General features: G+C 57.0%; 1 non-coding gene across 1 annotated transcript; it reads left to right on the top strand.

Annotated features, from left to right (window-relative positions):
- Positions 1-5,659: 5,659 nt before the first annotated feature.
- Positions 5,660-5,731, top strand: TRNAR-UCU. The gene has a single exon. It is a non-coding gene; the product is annotated as a tRNA-Arg (tRNA).
- The last annotated feature ends 213 nt before the right edge of the window (positions 5,732-5,944 follow it).

Here is a 5,944-nt window from a genome sequence, read left to right as displayed (position 1 = left end):
CAGGTGACGTGGCCAGTGGACAATCCACAACTTGCGGCAGGTGACGTGGCCAGGTGATGTGGCAGGTGACATGGCAAGTGGACAATCCACAACTTGCGGCAGGTGACGTGGCCAGTTGACGTGGCAGGTGACGTGGCCAGTGGACAATCCACAACTTGTGGCAGGTGACGTGGCCAGTTGACGTGGCAGGTGACGTGGCCAGGTGACATGGCAAGTGGACAATCCACAACTTGCGGCAGGTGACGTGGCCAGGTGATGTGGCAGGTGACGTGGCCAGGTGACGTGGCCAGTGGACAATCCACAACTTGTGGCAGGTGGGGTGGCCAGGTGACATGGCAGATGACGTGGCAAGTGGACAATACATAACTTGTGGTAGGTGACATGGCCAGGTGATGTGGCCAGGTGATGTGGCCAGTGGACAATCCACAACTTGTGGCAGGTGACGTGGCCAGTTGACGTGGCAGGTGACGTGGCCAGTGGACAATCCACAACTTGTGGCAGGTGACGTGGGCAGGTGATGTGGCAGGTGACGTGGCCAGGTGACATGGCAAGTGGACAATCCACAACTTGCGGCAGGTGACGTGGCCAGGTGACGTGGCCAGTGGACAATCCACAACTTGTGGCAGGTGGGGTGGCCAGGTGACATGGCAGATGACGTGGCAAGTGGACAATACACAACTTGAGGCAGGTGACGTGGCCAGGTGACGTGGCAGATGACGTGGCAAGTGGACAATTCACAACTTGTCAGGTGACGTGGCCAGTTGATGTGGCAGGTGATGTGGCCAGTGGACAATCCACAACTTGTGGCAGGTGACGTGACCAGGTGACGTGGCAGGTGATGTGGCCAGGTGACGTGGCAGGTGACATGGCAAGTGGACAATCCACAACTTGTGGCAGGTGACGTGGCCAGTTGACGTGGCAGGTGATGTGGCCAGTGGACAATCCACAACTTGTGGCAGGTGACGTGGCCAGGTGACGTGGCAGATGACGTGGCCAGTGGACAATCCACAACTTGTGGCAGGTGACGTGGCCAGGTGACGTGGCAGGTGATGTGGCCAGGTGACATGGCAGGTGACATGGCAAGTGGACAATCCACAACTTGTGGCAGGTGATGTGGCCAGGTGACATGGCAGGTGACGTGGCCAGGTGACGTGGCCAGTGGACAATCCACAACTTGTGGCAGGTGACGTGGCCAGTTGACGTGGCAGGTGATGTGGCCAGTGGACAATCCACAACTTGTGGCAGGTGACGTGGCCAGGTGACGTGGCAGATGACGTGGCAAGTGGACAATTCACAACTTGGCAGGTGACGTGGCCAGTTGATGTGGCAGGTGACGTGGCCAGTGGACAATCCACAACTTGTGGCAGGTGACGTGGCCAGGTGACGTGGCAGGTGATGTGGCCAGGTGACGTGGCAGGTGACATGGCAAGTGGACAATCCACAACTTGTGGCAGGTGATGTGGCCAGGTGACATGGCAGGTGACGTGGCCAGGTGACGTGGCCAGTGGACAATCCACAACTTGTGGCAGGTGACGTGGCCAGTTGACGTGGCAGGTGATGTGGCCAGTGGACAATCCACAACTTGTGGCAGGTGACGTGGCAGATGACGTGGCAAGTGGACAATTCACAACTTGGCAGGTGACGTGGCCAGTTGATGTGGCAGGTGACGTGGCCAGTGGACAATCCACAACTTGTGGCAGGTGACGTGGCAGGTGATGTGGCCAGGTGACGTGGCAGGTGACATGGCAAGTGGACAATCCACAACTTGTGGCAGGTGATGTGGCCAGGTGACATGGCAGGTGGCGTGGCCAGGTGACGTGGCCAGTGGACAATCCAAAACTTGTGGCAGGTGACGTGGCCAGTTGACGTGGCAGGTGATGTGGCCAGTGGACAATCCACAACTTGTGGCAGGTGACGTGGCCAGGTGATGTGGCAGGTGACATGGCAAGTGGACAATCCACAACTTGCGGCAGGTGACTTGGCCAGGTGACGTGGCCAGTGGACAATCCACAACTTGTGGCAGGTGGGGTGGCCAGGTGACATGGCAGATGACGTGGCAAGTGGACAATACACAACTTGAGGCAGGTGACGTGGCCAGTGGACAATCCACAACTTGTGGTAGGTGACGCGGCCAGGTGATGTGGCAGGTGACGTGGCCAGTGGACAATCCACAACTTGTGGCAGGTGACGTGGCCAGTTGACGTGGCAGGTGACGTGGCCAGTGGACAATCCACAACTTGTGGCAGGTGACGTGGCCAGGTGATGTGGCAGGTGACATGGCAAGTGGACAATCCACAACTTGCGGCAGGTGACGTGGCCAGTTGACGTGGCAGGTGACGTGGCCAGTGGACAATCCACAACTTGTGGCAGGTGACGTGGCCAGTTGACGTGGCAGGTGACGTGGCCAGTGGACAATCCACAACTTGTGGCAGGTGATGTGGCCAGGTGATGTGGCAGGTGACGTGGCCAGGTGACATGGCAAGTGGACAATCCACAACTTGTGGCAGGTGACGTGGCAGGTGACGTGGCCAGTGGACAATCCACAACTTGTGGCAGGTGACGTGGCCAGGTGATGTGGCAGGTGACGTGGCCAGGTGACATGGCAAGTGGACAATCCACAACTTGCGGCAGGTGACGTGGCCAGGTGATGTGGCAGGTGACGTGGCCAGGTGATGTGGCCAGTGGACAATCCACAACTTGTGGCAGGTGGGGTGGCCAGGTGACATGGCAGATGACGTGGCAAGTGGACAATACACAACTTGTGGTAGGTGACATGGCCAGGTGATGTGGCCAGGTGATGTGGCCAGTGGACAATCCACAACTTGTGGCAGGTGACGTGGCCAGTTGACGTGGCCAGTTGACGTGGCCAGTGGACAATCCACAACTTGTGGCAGGTGACGTGGGCAGGTGATGTGGCAGGTGACGTGGCCAGGTGACATGGCAAGTGGACAATCCACAACTTGTGGCAGGTGACGTGGCCAGGTGACGTGGCCAGTGGACAATCCACAACTTGTGGCAGGTGGGGTGGCCAGGTGACATGGCAGATGACGTGGCAAGTGGACAATACACAACTTGAGGCAGGTGACGTGGCCAGGTGACGTGGCAGATGACGTGGCAAGTGGACAATTCACAACTTGGCAGGTGACGTGGCCAGTTGATGTGGCAGGTGATGTGGCCAGTGGACAATCCACAACTTGTGGCAGGTGACGTGACCAGGTGACGTGGCAGGTGATGTGGCCAGGTGACGTGGCAGGTGACATGGCAAGTGGACAATCCACAACTTGTGGCAGGTGACGTGGCCAGTTGACGTGGCAGGTGATGTGGCCAGTGGACAATCCACAACTTGTGGCAGGTGACGTGGCCAGGTGACGTGGCAGATGACGTGGCCAGTGGACAATCCACAACTTGTGGCAGGTGACGTGGCCAGGTGACGTGGCAGGTGATGTGGCCAGGTGACGTGGCAGGTGACATGGCAAGTGGACAATCCACAACTTGTGGCAGGTGATGTGGCCAGGTGACATGGCAGGTGACGTGGCCAGGTGACGTGGCCAGTGGACAATCCACAACTTGTGGCAGGTGACGTGGCCAGTTGACGTGGCAGGTGATGTGGCCAGTGGACAATCCACAACTTGTGGCAGGTGACGTGGCCAGGTGACGTGGCAGATGACGTGGCAAGTGGACAATTCACAACTTGGCAGGTGACGTGGCCAGTTGATGTGGCAGGTGACGTGGCCAGTGGACAATCCACAACTTGTGGCAGGTGACGTGGCAGGTGATGTGGCCAGGTGACGTGGCAGGTGACATGGCAAGTGGACAATCCACAACTTGTGGCAGGTGATGTGGCCAGGTGACATGGCAGGTGACGTGGCCAGGTGACGTGGCCAGTGGACAATCCAAAACTTGTGGCAGGTGACGTGGCCAGTTGACGTGGCAGGTGATGTGGCCAGTGGACAATCCACAACTTGTGGCAGGTGACGTGGCCAGGTGATGTGGCAGGTGACATGGCAAGTGGACAATCCACAACTTGCGGCAGGTGACTTGGCCAGGTGACGTGGCCAGTGGACAATCCACAACTTGTGGCAGGTGGGGTGGCCAGGTGACATGGCAGATGACGTGGCAAGTGGACAATACACAACTTGAGGCAGGTGACGTGGCAAGTGGACAATCCACAACTTGTGGTAGGTGACGCGGCCAGGTGATGTGGCAGGTGACGTGGCCAGTGGACAATCCACAACTTGTGGCAGGTGACGTGGCCAGTTGACGTGGCAGGTGGCATGGCCAGTGGACAATCCACAACTTGTGGCTGGTGACGTGGCCAGGTGACGTGGCCAGGTGACGTGGCAGGTGACATAGCCAGGTGACGTGGACAATCCACAACTTGTGGCAGGTGGCGTGGCCAGGTGACGTGGCAAGTGGACAATTCACAACTTGGCAGGTGACGTGGCCAGTTGATGTGGCAGGTGACGTGGCCAGTGGACAATCCACAACTTGTGGCAGGTGATGTGGCCAGGTGACGTGGCAGGTGACGTGGCCAGGTGACATGGCAAGTGGACAATCCACAACTTGTGGTAGGTGACGTGGCCAGGTGATGTGGCAGGTGACGTGGCCAGGTGACGTGGCCAGTGGACAATCCACAACTTGTGGCAGGTGACGTGGCCAGGTGACGTGGCAGATGACGTGGCAAGTGGACAATTCACAACTTGGCAGGTGACGTGGCAAGTGACACGCTAAATACACGTACACTGCTGCTCTCTCAGCTGCTCTGGTCTCACAAAATAGCTGAAATGGTTAAATAATATTGTTTTTTTAGCTTAGGGAGGGTCTTATGATGTTTCTTAACCAAATGCTTATAAACGCAAACGCGGTAAAACGCCGCGAAATTCGCGGCAAAAACGGGCGTTTCTAAACGCCGGTTTTTGCGTTTGAAAACTTGTGTTTAGATGAGTTTGCATTTGCTTCTCGTGTGCATGGGGCCTTTCTGTCTTCAGAGGTGGAAGGAGTCTTTCCAGCTTTCTTTAGGCTTTCTCTGCTTGGGAAATGAGAACTCTTCCCGCCAGTGAGGTCCTTCATGGAGACGTCCAAGGCCTCACTCACACGGGGTGTATGAATTTGTACCCTGTGTGGGGGCTGAGTTAACCCCAAAAATGACACCCATGTGGGTGCAGTTGTGCGGACGCACTCTGGGTGCGTTCGGGGCCGTGCACCGGCACCCACACAGATGTCACATTGGGTACAGCCGCTGCACCTCAGTTGATAGCAATGGGACGGCCTACACGGGACGCTGGGAACACTTGTGCATCCCCATTGCGGTAAACACGGCCCTCCCATGGGGTCCGGATTCATACCCCCGTGTGAATGAGGCCTAAGGGTGAATGGAATATTTAGCTCCGTTGTAGTTTAGGTTAAGTTTGGATTTTTGTCTGGAGGAGTTTTGAGTGGACATAAGTGATTTACCCCGCTCAGCGGGGGCGGGCCTTAGAGAACAGAGGCCGCATATGGGCAGCACAGAGGCTTAGCGGTGAGTCTTGCAGCACTGGGGTCCTTGGTTCAAATCCTGACCAGGACGCTATCTGCATGGAGTTTGCATGTTCTCCCTGTGCTTGCGTGGGTTTCCTCCGGGTTCTCCGGTTTCCTCCCACACTAAAGACATGCTACCTTTGCGTTGGTGGTGCAGTGGTTAGCACAGCTGCTTTCTAAGCAGCTGACCCGGGTTCGACTCCCGGCCAACGCCATCTCCAATACTTGGAGTCCTCAGAGAGAAAAGTGCTATACAAGGTAAATGCTGAGTAATCACGCCTCGACTGGGGTGATACTGAAAGTAAGGGGATCGCATATTACACCCATACCCCCCCCCCCCCAGCAGGAATATTACACCAACACCACCCCCCCATTCAGACACTGACATCCCCCAGCAGGAAAATTACACCCATACTCCCTCCCAGCA

The sequence above is a fragment of the Rana temporaria genome, chromosome 12 (genome assembly GCF_905171775.1).
Source record: "Rana temporaria chromosome 12, aRanTem1.1, whole genome shotgun sequence".
NCBI lineage: Eukaryota > Metazoa > Chordata > Amphibia > Anura > Ranidae > Rana > Rana temporaria.
The sequence above is the reverse complement of the archived record's forward strand: the minus strand, read 5'-3'. Positions and strand labels throughout refer to the sequence as shown.